Raw genomic sequence first — 13445 nt, forward strand, 5'->3', positions numbered from 1 at the left:
GATGTGAGGTGGGTCAGAATGAGAAGGTGGGTGTGTTATGCTCCAATTGCTCAACTGCAGATGGAGAACCAGTTGAGGCAAATTAGATGATGTGTGCATTTTCTGCATGTTTTCCTAATGCTTTCTTGGTACTGTAAGCATTAGAGATGGCATGTCCTGAGAGTTTAATTTCACCTGGATATGTTGCTCATCAGATGATGACTTTAAGCAAGACACTGATTGTCAGTTCTTGAGTATGGTTATGTAGGAGGCCCTTCAGGAAGCCCACCTGGTATCACTTCAATTCCACCCCTCCCTGTTAATACTTATGCGCTTTCAAATGCCACACATATTTCATTATTGGCCTTTTAAAAGCTACCTTTTAGTCTAGAAGTGCTTGCTGAAGAGTGAAGATTAATTGCAACTTCTGTAGCCAGTTTTTGGTGTATGCATCTGCGTAGTCTGAATAGTCAGCAGTTTGTGGATGGCAGTCATCTTCTTGGGGAAGATGGTAGGGAAGGGGTCTAAATACAGGTGAATTGCAGCATTTCCCCGTCACTCTTATCTGTTACTGCCAGGGTCCTACTGGGTCCTCTGGACTACTTCTGAGTTTGGTGTCAGGTATTTCAGATGCCTTGGGATATCAGCTATCTTTATGTGTATTCACAGACACAAACTGACTCACTGGTAGCTGCCTGCTGCTGAAGGTTTATGGGAAGAGAGAGCCGGCAGTATTTTTAAAGTTTCTAAGTTTCTCTCTGGCTAAGATTAATTCACACTTTTTATCTGCCTTTCCTTCTGGGTCTGTTTAAAGTTTCCCATATTTCCTTAGCACACAGATTATTCTTGGGCTTTTTTATTTATTATTATTATTATTACAATTTTAGTTTCTGGTACTCAAGGTAAAACTAGAGATGGCAGCTAATCCTTTGATTAATAATACCACCATTAAATTAACCTTTGTTTTTCCAACCCAATAAATTGCCCTTAAGCTCACATCTTAACATCTCTAAGATTAGAAAAGGTAATGTTATAGAGACATCAAAACCACCAACATACGTGTCAAGGAGCTAAGCAAAGGAGTCTGCTTATCTACTGAAAGAATTTAATAACTCAGAAATCTACATAACTGGCATTGGTTGTAGTTGTAATTAAACTGCATTCCAAAATTGAGCAAATAATTCCTCTCCAAGTCTCAGTTATCTCTGAAGTGGACAGGGGAGTGATCACTAAGTACTCAAATGAAATGTACAGGCTCCAACATTTCTCATGAGGGAGATGGAAGAGGTCGCTCTTGGTTGCTGGCCCCACTTCTCTGCCGGAGCTACTGACCCAGTGCAGTGGCCAGAGAGCATCCCATGGACCTGTCCCTCTGCTATGGAAGTTTGCTGTTCACTGCATCAGGTTAGGCCATTATTTAGATTTACACAAAGTATGTAGAAGCCCATGGACAGTAGTTCTAATTATTATTTTTTGAAATGGAGGAGAAAAAATTTTACACAGGAAGTTAGAACAAGGTCCTGATTTTACTGACTTGGATAAGTATTGATCTGTTGGAATCCTCAGTGGTACAGCTCTTGTGTTGGAGGTCATTCAGCTGCCCAAGTGAAGGACCAGTGTGCCACAATGTGCCAGAGAATAAGCACATGAACAGTTAAACTTTATGTTTCATGTATTGTTCATCTACTTAATAAAATGACAAAAGGATTTCCCCACACTGAGACAAAAAGCCTTATATTAATTAATACTTCTGAGGACTAAAAGGAGCATATGAGCTTCACCAGCACATTAGTGGAAGTGGCAGAGGTGATTCCTGTAAATGTCTTCAAACAAGAGTTGCTTTACTAAATAAAGAATAACATGAAGAGTGACAGAGGTGAAATAGTGGTCTATCAAAAGATAATGAAGCTGGAATCTGACAGCAACGATGAAATGCAAGGATGACAAGCTGATGTGACAAAGCAATGTATGGCATACATATGAACAAAATGGCACTGGATATGTTTGGACAGGATGTTAAGAAGGAAAAATAATCAAGGATTCTGTTAGTAGAGCAAGGTATTTGTAATAAATCAAAATGGAAAGAGTAGTGCCATGCTGCATTTACCTGGAGATTTATTAGGAGGTTAAACTATTAATGAACGTGTGAGGAGGCAAGAGATTTTCAGTCTCCCTTCATATCAATTTTGATGTAAAATTAAAGGATATATTAAAGACCTGCCTCTCTAAAATTCTCCCTAATCTAACAGCAGTTCTTTTCCTGTGGAGCACAAGTCTGTCTTTGGTCCATATCCGTACAGGTTTCTGAACAGCAGCCCTTGACAGAGGTGTTGCCAATACCTTTATCGTCTATGTGACAGGCAGTGGCCACAAAGCAGCTTTTGCACAGTCTCGTTGTGAATCTTCTTGACTGCCACTGGCTAAAAGACATTCACTCTTTCTCCTTGAGTTTCATTCCTAGGAGAACTTGCCTCATAACATACCAATGAATGATGCAAGTGGTATAAGAGAAGATAGACAGAGAAATGCATTCAGAGAAACATGCATTTGCATGGTGAGAAAGAACAGTGCCTCAGCCTGAGCCCTGGCTTTTACCCTGTGCTGGGCTTCAATTGCAGAACTGTGCAAACATATAGGAGTTTTGCCCAGACGCATTTTAGCCTAATAGCTGTTATTTAGGAATGGAAGAAAAATATTTGGCTGCCAGCTGTAACTAGAAAATCATAATCAGTAATCAAATAACTACCACACCCTTTCCCCTAAAGTTAAGCAAGCATTAATAATTAGCTTTAATACAAGGGTGTAATTCATTGCAATGAAAAATTACTTGTAAATGTCCATAAAATTTTGCCATAGCAATTAATTATTCTTGTTTTACTTATCTGGAATTCTTACACAACAACCATGAAATTGTAAAATATAATTATTGACAACATTGATTGCTGGCTTAAGCTACTACACTTTTGAGGGCAGATTTCAGAAAGATACAATTTATTAAGTACTATATTAGTAGCTTACCATCCAAGTAAAAGAAATATATACTGAGGACAAAAATATAAATATGGATATTATTTTTTCCTTTCAGGAAAAATTATGAATTGTGATCCTTCAGGAAACAACAAAATTTGTTCTTTGAAAGAAAAACAAACAGACTATTTTGTCTGTATGCAATTCAGACATCAACTCAACAGTGACCAAACCACTCCCTCACATGTTGAACTGATTAATTCTTTGCCACAAGGGATCATGACAAAACTGGTTTAAAAAGGCCTTTTAAAACTTCATTCACCTACAAAGCCTGCTGCAGTTGGTTTGGTCAGTCAGAAGCCTGATATCTATTCCCTAGTAAATACTAGAGAAAAAAAGCTGCATGCTTTATTACAATATGTGGTCCAGGTCTGATTTGTTCCTCCTGCTCATATTTCCTATCTTATGTGTATTTGTTCTTCTCAGCTATAAGATAGGTAGCAAAGAGGAACAGGTTTTATGGCACAGATTGAGTGAAAAGGAACACCTGGGATGTGAAAACAAACTGAGCTAAGTACAGGTCTGCTCATTCAGGTGTATCAGACCCTGTGCTCATATCTCTGAGAAACTGGGAAAATAAAAACATAGTGTGAGTGCTTCAAATAAAGCTAGTGAATGTATTAAGAACTTGTTCCTTGGGCCAAGTAATTCAGATTTTCATGTGTGTCATCTTTATTTGTAGGTATTTCTCACATAATTCCCACACTGGACTAATTTCTTCTGGGGAAAATTTCACAAGAACCTAAGCAAACCATGAGTTCAAGTCCAGTTTTTAAGTTTATAGTGGATTTCTGTGGCTGGGTTTTAGGTGGGGGGGGAGGGGCTACAGGGGTGGCTTATGTTGCTAGAAGCCTCCCCTCTCCCGTGGAACCAATGCCAGCCAGCTTCGGGACAGACTTCCTGCCGCTGGCCAATTAGATGTAATAGTAACACCTCTGTGATAACATATTTAAGAATAAAAGATTGTTGTGCAGAAGAAATTGCAGCCAGGGAAGAGCGGAGTGAGAACATGGGAACAACAATGTAGACACCGAGGTCAGTGCAGAAGGAGGGGGAGCACTCCTCCCCCTCTGCCGGAGCTGAGGCCCCTGCGGCCCGTGGTGCAGACCATGGTGAAGCAGGCTGACCCCCTGCAGCCCATGGAGGAGCCCATGCTGGAGCAGGTGGATGCACGAAGGAGGCTGTGACCTCTTGGGAGGCCCAAGATGGAGCGGGGTCCTGCCATAGACCTGCGGCCCATGGAGAGGGAAACCCATGCTGGAGCAGGTTTTTCCCAGGTAGGTCTTGTGGCCCCTGTGGGGGACCCATGTTGGTACAGCTCATTCGTGAAGCACTGCACCCCATGGAGGAGTGACTCACGGGACAGCAGTTTGGGAAAAACTGCTGCCTGAGGGATGGACTCAAGTTGGAGAGGTGCATCAAGGACTGTCTCCTTTGGGAGGGACCCCACGGGAGCAGGGGAAGGACTCCTCTCTCTGAGCAGCGGCAGAAACAACTGACTGCAACCCCCATTCCCGTCCCCCTGCACTGCTGTGGCTGAGAAGGGAAAACATGGAAGGAAGAAGAGGTGGGGGAAAGTGATTTAAGACTGTTTTATTTCTCACTCTTTGGCTCTTCTCCTGTTAGTAATTGTTATTGTTTACCTTGGCTGAACGCCAGGTATCCACTGGGCCTGCACCCAGCCTCCCCCCTGAGGAGAGGGAAAAGGAAAAAAACCCAAAAACTGCGAAACTGAACGTGCTAAGAAAGGCGTTTAATATTTACATAGAGAGGAAAAAAACCTATAAACACTATACACACAGAGAAGAACTAACAATAAACTTCCCCATGAGAACGCTCTCCTCCTCTGAAGAAACGGCCCGACTATTCCGCACAGCTACCCGGAAGAGAAGAGAGAGACTTTGCTTCCTTCTCATCTCTTTTATATCTGAGCTGACGTAACGTGGTATGGAATACCTTATTGGCACAATATGAATCAGGTGATCTATCTGGTTCCTTTTCCCTCCCGGGGAAGCTAACAAACCCATTGCAGTAATAAATATAAGTATTATCCCCACTTTTGAGTCTTGTTTTGCCCGTGAAGGTAATCAGTCACTGACCTCTCCCAGCTCTTAACTCTACTCATGAAATCTTAGCTGGTTTTTTTTTTCTCTCTCCTCTGTCCAGTTGCAGAGGGGAGGGTGAGAGAGCAGCTTTAGTGGGTACCTGGTATCTGGCCATGGTCAACCCACTACAAGTTTGACTATCAATTGTACGTGGAATCTGAAATGCCTAAGGATAGTGACATTAAAAGCAATTTTGCATTGCAAAAAGGATCTTACTGGAAAATGGAAACATAATACTCATTGATGTTTAATGGTCTTTAATGTTCAGTGCACAGACACCATTAATGTGGTGCAGATGCCTAAGAGGGGCTGTGTGACCAGCACCTGAGTAGCTGCTGTACTGCCTGCGGTGGAATGGTTTGCCTGGCTTTCTACTCTGTGCTGTCACAGAGACAGGATCTGACACCTCCTCGGTCCTTTCTGTGGCATTCCACTCACTGAGGTTGGGCTGAAGCATATTTAAGCTGTTTTGAAACTACCTGTGCTAGCTTGTACAGTAGCCCCCTGCAGTCTTGCCTCACAACCTCCTCACTGTCCCCCAAGTGCACAGATGTCTTATGGTGTGTGCCTATCGGCTATTGGGATTTTTTTTGTCTGTTGCTTGTAGTGTGCTATAACACTTCTCTCTTCTGGGTAAATGATGAAAACTCTTCTGCAAAACAAGGTAATGAATGCTTGGTAGGAATATTTTGTGGAGTAAATAGTTGCACTGAATTTCTAAGATTTGCAAGGATATTCAGAGTGCAGGCTAGACACCTGAATACTCCTTGAATATTGAGTATCATGAAGCTAAAATTAGGATAGCCGGTGGTTTTCATATGAAGAAGAAAAATTAAAATGAGTTCTTCTTAAAATTTTTATCCAACTTTAGTTACAAGAGTGATAAACCAGAAACAGACTAAGCTAAATGGAAAAACTATCCCCTCATGCGAACATAACGTCTGAGCCCCAGTGCACATGACTGTAACACCAATGCTTCAATTTGGGGCTGTATTTTAAGTTTCACATCTTATTTTTAGGTCAACATTTTCTCACTACATTGGACTCCCAGCTATTACCTAGAACTTTTTCAAAAATACACAGAGTACATGCAAAGGGAAAAAATAATGAGTCTACTCCCAGATGCCTTTTATCAGCCTGTTTTTCCTGACACATTGGATGTGATGAACAGCCAGCTTCTCTAAGGGCAGGCTGAGAGCTCCCACACTTGATAATAATTTCACAACTCTTGGGCAAAGTCCTAACATTACTATACTCAATTCCCTGTTTATTTCCATAAAGCCAAGATTTCACCTTCAGAATATGTTATTTCAGTTCACTTGCAAAACAAAAGTTTTTTCTGATGAAGCATGTACAAATTTAAGGTTCATTGTGAAGGAAAATCTGTATTTACAGATCTTATTGCTTCATTATGATCATAAAAGCTCAGAGTCCTTAAACACTGTTAATTTTCTCTGTCACAATCACAAAAGGGCAAAGAGAATTTGCACTTGCTTATTTCAGACTAGGATTTGAGAAGGCTTAAGGACCTTCTAGAGGAGCTGATTGCAGAAAATTACCTTGCATTGTATGAGCAGGAGTTGATTAAGTTTAAAATAAATAGAGTAATTTCAGGAGGGCAAAGTTTGAGAAATTGAAGGAAGTGGTTAGTAAAGTCAACTGGACTAAAGTGTGCAGGGATTTGAATGTGGAGTAGGCTTGAAGTCTCCTTTAATCAAAATTACAAGACCTAGAAGGAATTTGCCAAACAAGCAGAGGGAGAAATTTGTAAGAAAAGATTCCCAAAGCTATTTGAGTCAACAACTACCTCTGAATGATGGTAGGAGTGAGTGCCCAGCAAACAAAAAGTTATTACAGGGACACATCAGCAAAGAAGTAGGTTCATACAGATCAGAAAACACAGCACACAGTAAAAAGCACAAAATATTAGGATGAAATAAGCCTTCTAAAGAAAATGTTAAAACATATTAAGAAAATTATTTAACCTTTAAGTGACAAGCTTGAAAAAAGTAATAGAGGTGGGACAGATGGGACAGATGTTCAAGTCGTCTGAAAGCAACTCAAATACAAAAGTAGTCTTTTATCAAAAAAGAGAAGGAAAGTGGCTCTCGGGAATCAGGACTGGCAGCAGAAGGTATGACAAGAGAGGTGGAAACCAGATGGGAATAAGAATTTTTTCTGGAATTCTGAAATATCTCTGAAATAGAAAATCCTTGCATATCATATGTAAGAAATAGCAAACATAGTATGTAGTATGAAGAAACGAGTAAAAGGGATTCTGCCACCAAACAGCTCATATGGGTGCTTGCTGGGAATCCAGAGAGGAAATCAAAAGATGGTCATTTCATCTGTCCATACTTGTCCAAAGCTGCTGACTGCTGAGACCTCGCTGACCACGTCTGCTCCTCTAGGTGTGGAGGGAGCAGAGCACGTGTTCATGAACTCTTTGAGATGGCCTAGTTGAGCAGCTGGAACATCAGCCTTGGAACCTTCAGTCTCAGACACTTTCCCAGACCCTGTAATATCAAGGACAAATCACCTGTGGAGCTGCTCTGTACTCCTGTTTGCAGCAGTAGCAGAGACCCCTAGTCCTGTAACTAGGTAAGATGAGAGGGAGAGATGGAGTTTGTGCACTTACCAGCCCTAGATCAGAATTAGGGCTCTCAAGGTAGGGCACTGGTTTCTGCACAGAGACAGAGTACAAGGGCCGAGTGATGCAGCCAAGGCTGAGGGAGAGGGTGCAATACAAAGACTGAACACACACCACAGGCAAGAACAAAGGATATGGTACAGGAGAGTCCTAGAGGATGGTCTTGGAGTTTCTTTTGCTCTCTCAACATACCCTGTGGTTTCTCTATGGAAAAGCAGCACCAGAGAGAAAAATACAGAAATTGAAATTTACCAGTTAAAAAACATTTTTTAGTCTCTCTCAGTAGAAATTAAGAAAGAAGCTGTGGTGAATTTTAACTATGTTCATTTAGGGTGTAGCCTACCTGATCTTCTGAGCATAAAATTATGGCACCACAGATGAATGTCTAGCTTCTCAGGCTAATGGCTTACTTAGTAGCCTGCCATAAACAAAACTTAAGGACAACTTAGTGCAGGAGAAAAGGATTTTGAAAGAAATAATAATGAAAAAGAGAAGTGAATGGAACAGAAGACAAAATTGAACAAAGCCATTCAAAGAGCAGTTCACACGAAACCAATCCTATATTTAAATATTGATGAGGCTACTGATTCTTGAAGGAAGTGAAAAGTAGTACCCATACAAGATCATAGAGTGAGATCCAGAATATGCACAGATAACATGATACCCAATTATTAAACTTGGAATTGAATTAAGTTTCAGCTGTCAGACTCTTAGCCTCTTATTCTGTGTTTGCATAGTGAAGTGATACTAATAGACATTTATGACCATTTATACAGTTGTATAGCTAAGAAGAAAATTGGTAGAAGCCATGATATTCATTAGGGGAACACAAAAAACTAACTAGTAGAAGGTAGTACAATTGTGTTTGAAATGCTATTTCTTGCCTCATTTTAGTACATCTGTAAACTGGGCTTCGTGGTATAAACCCTTTCTCAAGGGTTATGAACTTGAACAGTTTTATTTGAAACCAGGCAAAGGAACAATACTCTTTTGGGGTAGTTTTCCAGAAAGAAAACCTCTGTGTCATTTAGGAAGTGTTGCATCTTCTGTTCCCCCCCATCATCTGTCAGGATTTCTTCCTGGACAAGGCAGTTCTTCATAGTTTTCTTATGCCCCTTTTGCAAGTTTTCATTCCCAGGCACAGGCTCTTCCTGTCCCTCTCATTGGCACTTGTCACAGGATAGGGGAGGATGAGGCAGCCTGTAAGCATGAAGGAGAATATAGTCTTCCATCCAGGAAGAACTTTCTCATCCCATTCGCACTCTCCTAAATGAGTTTCTAAATTAGGCTACTCCTGCAGTAGGTTTTTCCTCCTGGAAAACTGCAGGATTCTCCTAGTCAAAGTCCCGCAGGCAAAGATGTACCAGTCTATAATGGCTGGGAGAAACAATCATCAAAATTAGTATCTGGTCCTCTGTTTCAACACCTCTTGAAAACACAAACTCAAAACCAGCATTTACCCAGCCAGCAAAACAAGCACGGAAACAACCTGTCCCAGTTCCTTCTGAGGACTGCCTCATCTGTTCAGTGGCAGTTTACTAGAGAAAGAGCATCCTGCTTTCCAATTCATCTCTGAAGACCCTCTGGCTGCAATGGTTAAAGCTCATCCTCTTGATATCTTAAATTTGAAATTGCTCAGATTAGAAAGAAGGACAGGTGATCAGAGAGGAGAGAGAGCGGAGGGCAGTAAGGCAAGGATTTGAATAAACTCTCAGCCACAGGTCAAAGCTGTGACCAGCTCTTGCAGCCTGTTCTCTATTCTTGTAAACAGGAGGAAGGTCCACACCAGAGACCCCATTTACAAGTTCGTTAGAAACACCAGAATATCTTGAGCTGATTCTCTGTGCAAAGAACCTGTGGTGTGCTGGGGCCACATTACTGACCAGTGCTCTTGAGGTGCAGTGAAGCATCTCAGAGGGATGCTAAGTAAAGAGCTGTGGTCTATAGCTGCTGATCCATCCTCTCAGGACTGGATATCTTGCATACCTCAGCTGGTTTTCTTGCAAGACCATCTCAAAATCTGGACATTAGATTCATCTGGGCACCAGTTACTATCTCCTCATGTTCCCAAAGGGTGGCAATATAACAGAACCAGATTCACTGATCTTCCTAATCCTTTTGTGAATTTAACACCCACAATAGAAGTTTCTCATGTGGAAAATGCTGGAACTAATTGCTTCTTCAAGTCCATTTTTTCTTTAATTTTCTCCTAAACACAACCAAACCTCAATTTTAGAAAGGCTTTTAGCTATTTTAAAACTGTATGTCTGGTGGTTAAATATTTTGCTGATAAATGTCCTATGCAATCTCTCTGTGACTGTGAAAGTGTCACTGTTGATGGTAGTGTTTTATTTGCTCTAGGTTGATGAAATTGTCTGGTATTCTTCATCTGATAGCCCATCTGCCATGTTTCCTTTGCCTTCTGCCTTCCTTATCTGTAAAAATTATGCTGTTTGTTTTTCTTCATGAAAAGAGACCAGGATACAACAGGTAAATAGTGGATATTATTTGGGCTTTGGCAATATAATCATACATGTATTTGTCAACTAACATATTGTTTCAAAAAGGCATTTTTCAAAGTGCCTCAGTGATCTTTGCTTCCTACCTCACCCCAGCTGCTATAAGGGATTTCATTCCTTGTCAGCATCACAGGCTTGATTCAGGGAATGTGTGCAAAGGGATCAGTAAGGGAAATTCGCCTGAAGCTTTACAGATATACCAGCAAAAAAGAGAGAAATATGCATTCAAGACTGACAAAACTAGAGCAGGAGAGCCAGGAGTTATGTGACAGGAGATATGACAGATGTAACTATTATGGTAATGCTGCTTTGGTCTGCTACAAGAAAATTTAAAGATGTACATATTTTTATAACCCATTTGCTTTACCTCAAGTTTTTCAGATATGCCTTGATGTAGGGTAGGATGTTCTGCATAGTGATACTGAGAAATTTTGTTTGCCTGCAGCTTTCCGAAGCTGCTTGTAGATAATTTCTTAATCCATTACTGGGATGGATATTTGACATATTCACTTGCATTAATTAAGCAGATGTAGGAATAAACAGGTCATTTTTCAACAACCCTTCAGGACTTTTTGAAGAATCTGATTGAACAGTTTTGGATTTTTTTCCTTAGGATATAAAAAGAAATGAATGTTGCATAATTATTTACATATTTAGCTAGTTGTCCATTTAAAAGCATTTACTCACAACTGTTTTTTCTTATTATTTGTGCTGATCATAACATCAGTGATAAAAAAAATGCCATTTTGAAGGGAGAAAGTCCATACTAAAGGTAAATACTTTTTTTGTCATAATGAAATTATTATTAATGTATTATTTAAGTTTTCTAATATTTTGCAAATGGTTTATCAAAGTTGTTTTCTAACATCATGACAGAAACCCTACATTTCCTGAAAATGGTTTCTTTATTTAGAAATTAAGCCTTCCTTTCTTGCATATTCTGAAAAGAGTTTTATTTTATTGAGCAGTATTTTCTAAACTGTACAATGCAAATGACTGTGACACTCCTGTGCTATAGTCTCAAAATCATGACAGTGTTGCATAGATCCAATGCTCATGTTAATATGGATTTGAATACAAATGTAGTTAAGGTACCAGGGCTAATTTATACTGAGATGTTCAGGACTCCTCTGATAATGCCTTTGTTTATAGTGCTACTTCCAGGAGAACTTCAGGAGGTTCAAGTCTTTCTATACACCCTTCTTTCATATGCCCCCAAAGAAAACCTCCATCTTGAAAAATACCCCCCCCCCGCTTTTATCAGTAACATTTGCTATTTAAAAACTGTTTATCAAGTTGTGCTGCAAAATACTCTTCTTATATATGCACATAAATCTGGAGCATTTCATGTTTCCCAAATGCAATACTGGCTCTGCCCTGAGGAAGTGTAAAGTGTCTAAGTTCACAATGAACCATGAAGAAAACAAACCCAGTCTACTTTTTGAATTTACTTTAATTTGAGAACACGTTCATGTTATGATCACTGGAACAGCATTTCCTGTAGATATCTGCTACCATAATCTCTTTTTCTGTGCTCTAAAAGATTTTTTTGATTTTTTTTTTATTCCACTGTAGATGCTTTCAAAGAAAGAAAACCCCCCTGAACCTACAAGTCACAAACTCTCATATGACAATATATACTAAGGAGAAGTTCTTTACTATGTCCAACCAGATTCACAAATTCATGCTATGGGGTATGAGCAAATTTTGATCCTCTCCTGCTTGGCAATGTTTTTTAAATAGACCCCTTCCTTTTATATGTCATTTACTAACATGGGACAGTATACTGAAATTTTTTTTTTTCAGCATTCGGCCCTTTGCAGTATTTTCCAAGGTCTTGCCCCACATTAATGAACACCTTTCCAAGCCTGAAGACCTTAGAGTATCTATTTGAAGAAACCCCTAACTATTACTTTTCCATATTTTTTTCTCTTAACAGGAAGAGTTTGTAAACAAATTAAGTAAATGAAATTACTCATCTTGGCCTCATCTTTTTGGAGATTTTTCCCATATGAGAGTAGGTAAAAAGCAGACAAATATTTTAAAATTTGTTTGCTTTACCCTCTGTGAAGATGAGGGGTCCTCTTCAGGGCCGTGTCTGGGTGCTGGGAGAGCTCCTTTTACACGGAGGCATGGTAGGATATATTGACCAATCATTACAGTCACGTTATAACATGTGCTTTGTGTCTTTCGGTCTCATTCTATTTTGTTACTAGTGGACAGTTTATTGGATGGGATTGAAGAGGCAGATGCAGAAGGACAGTTTGGTTTGCACTATTTAGGAGCTCATTTTGGCTTTTAACAGCTGGCCTGCATTTGAGGGACCTCCCAGCTGCACTGATGTAAACAAAGCCCTTGGCGGTTTTTGGCTGGAGGAAGGAGAGCCTCCCCCACAGCTGCAGACCGCGGGGACAATATGCACCCCGCACAATGTAGGAAACAGCAGCTTCATTTTTTGTGGCACCAGATGGGTCTATTGGCTGGTCAAGAGAATATGAGACCCTGGTCCAGCTTACTTTTCGCTCCCTTCCTTGCTGTGACTGCATGGCAGTGCAGGAAAGAGAGCAATTTTGTATTTTTTTTTTTTTTTTGTAATTTGTAAAGGGGTAAATCTGCATTATTTTGGGAGCCAGCTTTGCCTGGCAGGCACTTGTGATGCTGAAGTGAGACCCAGGAGCTGGTGGGAGGAGAAGGCTGTGCTCCAGGCACGCTGCCTCCTGCTCTTCAGCGGCTCTGCAGAGGAAATTTTTTATATCTTCTCCCCTTCTCCTTGCATGCTCATGTGATGGCCAGAAACAAACAATCTAGCCATTATTGTATTACCCAACAGAGCAAAAAAACACCCCAGCTAATCTTGTTTTGTGTCAAGGGAAAATAAAGTTGTTTTTGTTTTTTTAAAACCCAAATGAAATCATGGTACTTTATGGATATTTGTGTCATCCTAGGAGAATGATTCCATTAAGACTAAAACAAAGGCTTCTTTTTGCTAATAACCTTTGAAATGAAATTTGTTTTCTCAAGAGTCCTTGTTTTAAGTAGGAGTCTTTCTCTTAAGTCCGAGGAAGAAAAACTGCTATTGTTTTACATAATTAATCAACAGAAATGTGTATTACGGTAAATATGTGGCTAAGTTTCTCACAATGGACAATGACTAACATTACTTAC

At 40.1% G+C, this 13445-nt stretch overlaps 1 long non-coding RNA gene across 1 annotated transcript; it reads left to right on the forward strand.

The window, feature by feature from the left end:
- Positions 1 to 4974: 4974 nt before the first annotated feature.
- Positions 4975 to 13175, forward strand: LOC135411258 (uncharacterized). Its single transcript, XR_010429067.1, has 3 exons — positions 4975 to 5775; positions 10123 to 10251; positions 11856 to 13175. It is a non-coding gene; the product is annotated as an uncharacterized LOC135411258 (long non-coding RNA).
- The last annotated feature ends 270 nt before the right edge of the window (positions 13176 to 13445 follow it).

Source organism: Pseudopipra pipra, chromosome 3 (genome assembly GCF_036250125.1).
Source record: "Pseudopipra pipra isolate bDixPip1 chromosome 3, bDixPip1.hap1, whole genome shotgun sequence".
NCBI classification, from domain to species: Eukaryota; Metazoa; Chordata; class Aves; order Passeriformes; family Pipridae; genus Pseudopipra; species Pseudopipra pipra.